The sequence below is a fragment of the Phaethon lepturus genome, unplaced genomic scaffold (genome assembly GCF_000687285.1).
Source record: "Phaethon lepturus isolate BGI_N335 unplaced genomic scaffold, ASM68728v1 scaffold22426, whole genome shotgun sequence".
NCBI lineage: Eukaryota > Metazoa > Chordata > Aves > Phaethontiformes > Phaethontidae > Phaethon > Phaethon lepturus.
In genome coordinates this window covers 2,601-5,309 of record NW_010547195.1, presented here as the reverse complement: position 1 = coordinate 5,309, position 2,709 = coordinate 2,601, and the positions used below count along the sequence as shown (strand labels likewise).

The 2,709-nt window shown below is 60.5% G+C and overlaps 1 protein-coding gene across 1 annotated transcript in view; it reads right to left on the bottom strand.

Annotated features, from left to right (window-relative positions):
- LOC104622703 (calcium/calmodulin-dependent protein kinase type II subunit alpha) overlaps nucleotides 1–2,709 on the bottom strand; it is a gene marked incomplete at both ends in the record, with an annotated part of 10,969 nt that overhangs the window by 7,004 nt on the left and 1,256 nt on the right. The window lies entirely within an intron of this gene.

The following is a 2,709-nucleotide window of genomic DNA, read 5'->3' as shown; positions in this document are numbered from 1 at the left end:
GGGGGACCCCAGCCGTGGCCCCAGCCTCGGGCAGCAGTGCAAGGCTCAAAGGTCATGTCCAAATCAGGGACGGCCCAGGGCTGCTGCCTGGCCGAGGTCCTGGGCAGCTGCTGGGCTATCTTGGGCGCTGGGCAGGCTGCAGGCACGGGTGCCCCCAGCCCAGTCCTCTGCCCCACCAGGAGAGGTGCCCGGGCGCAGGGAGAGCTCAGCCAGGGCGCTGGGCTGCCAGCCCTGGCACCGACCGGGCTTTTTTTATTTTCTGCTCATGACCTTCCTTTTCTCCTTGGGAGTTCTCAGGTCGGGGATATCCAGGAATCACCGTGGGATGAGTTTTCTTGGGAGGAAGCGTTCTCCCTGTCTCCTCCCGTGGGGCTGACATCTCGCCCCGCTCATCACAGCGAGGGGCATGCTCTCCCCTTGGGCAGGTCTTGCCGGGTATAGCCGGGTCCAAACCTGCCACCCTGCAGCTGGGTTCTGGTTACTCAGGCTTAGATCCCTGCTCACAGCTTAGCAGGCAGATGTGCAGCGAGGGAAAAGGCACAGAAACAGGTAGGATGGATAAATAGAGACTGGTCCAGCATCCCCTGCCCCGCACCTCACATTTTGTTCCGATTTCTTTGAGGCCATAAATATTTAAGCTTTTTTCTCCGTTCACCTGGTTTCAGTCCGATACAACTTTCAACATCTTTGAGATCTTTGGAAACCAGGGAATCAGGTGAATGATTTTGTGGGAATTTTTGCTCAGCAAAATCAGCTGCATCAGCTGAGCCCTGTATGGCAACATCCTCCAGACTCCAGTCTGAGCCGGGGGAGATAACCAGCCCCAAGGCTGAGTGCAGATGCTGCGCTGCATCGCTGTTACCTCCCAGGCCAGCAAACACCACTTTGCTGGTCCTACCCTCCCTCCAAGCAGACCCAGCCCCTGCCAAGAGCAAGCTGCCAGCAGCATCACCTCACCCCAGCCAGGGCAAGGGGCAGAGCAGGTCTGCTGAGCCAGACGGAGTCTTCCCTCTTGGTCTCTCTAATGGTCTTGTCTATGGACACAATTTTCTAATTCCCTGGTTATCCTTCCCCACTGCTAGCCTCCACAGACAGCCCCTGCGCTCCAACACCAGTATCTGCCCCCTCTTCTTCAACACATAATCCCAGCTTTTCTGCCTTCCTCTGCTGGAAGAAACACATTTCCCCCCGTTTCATCTCGCCCAAGAAGGATTGGGGGTATTGTGCCTGGGACCCCGCAGGAGCCAAAGTGTTCAAAGGCGAATTAAGGGAGTTCAGTGGGGATAGGGCCCACCTAACTATAAGCAGATAGTCCGGGTACGTCCCCTGCTTGGGCAAGTCCCAACGCCTGTGGCTGCCAGGTGCCGAGAAGGTATAAGAAGAAGCAGCCACTCTAAATATAGCCTGATCCTACAAGTATCTGTTACCGAGCATAGTCAGGAAGAACATCGCCAGCCAAACCACCCCAGCTCAGCGCTGAGAGCCGAGGCAGGAGCAGGACGCAGCTTCGGGACCGCGGGTCAGAAGACAACAGTTAAAACTCCAGGGGTAGGCATAGCCAAAGCTTCCCCGGTAAAGCAAGACTTTCCTGCAAGGACACACAGCTTCGGGAAACGGCAGCTCTCCTGAATACACCGCCCGGTCCCGGGGATGTGCTGTGGGGTCCCGGGGAGCTGGACCTGCCCTCGACTGCCTGTGCATGGCTCCCTACGCAAGGCTCTCCCGCAGGCACGGCGCAAAGCACAGCTGGGTTCCTCCGGGATCCGGCCGCAGCACGGCACTCCCACGGGAGACGGAGGGATCCCACCTCGAGCAGCCAGAGCCCCTTGGCAGTTGGGGTGCTCCTCCTGGGGAGGCGTGGAGAGGGGTTTTCTGCCTCGCCTTCCCCACGCTCCGGCAGCGATGGCTCCTCGCCCCCTCCTTCGGGCTGGTCTGCAGCAGCACAGCCCGTTCCGGCTGCGGGGGAACCAGCCGGCCTGTGCTCCCTGCGAGGGGCGCTTCAAGCCCAAGTTTCCCGGCAGCAGGAGCAGTGGGGGTCGGGGAGGGGGCCGGGTATAGCAGGGAGCTTGGGCTCATTAGCCTCTCATGCCGTTAACCCCTTGCTGCCCTGTGCAGCAGGGCTGCTCCAAGCCTGACATCTCTGCAGGTCGCAGCCGAACAGCGAGGTGTGGTGCAGGGAAGGGGGAGAGGGCACGGGGGGCCTGAACTGCGGGACAAGGTGTTCCTGTCCCCAGAGACCCTGCTAGCCCCCAGGCGGGTGATGAGGAGGGAAGTGAGGCAGACATCAGTAGCGAAAAGCTGGGGCCAGGCTGGGAGCCTGAGGAGCTCCAGCTGCCTGGCCCAGCCACCATCCTGCAAGTCTGCCTGGGGTGGGTTCCTCTGTTTTTAGTAATTTTTGCTATTTGCACACTTTACAGAGCGTTTCCTTCAGGTCTCGGCAATCCCCAGGTGTATCTTGGTGCTGAGGAGAGGCCTGAGCTGCTGCTCTGAGCCGGGGAGTCCCCACTAGGACCCCGGCAGGGCAGCTCCGGCGCTGGGCATCAGCCCCGCCAGAGCAGAGGCAGGGGGAAGGGCGGCCGGATCGTGCGGGGTCCAGCACCCCGGCACCGCAGGGGAGACCAGCCGCGCCACCGTGTGCCTGAGACAGATGGAAGCTGACGGGCTTTTTCCGAACTGAAATATTTATGGGGCGGGAGCCACGTGGCTGGT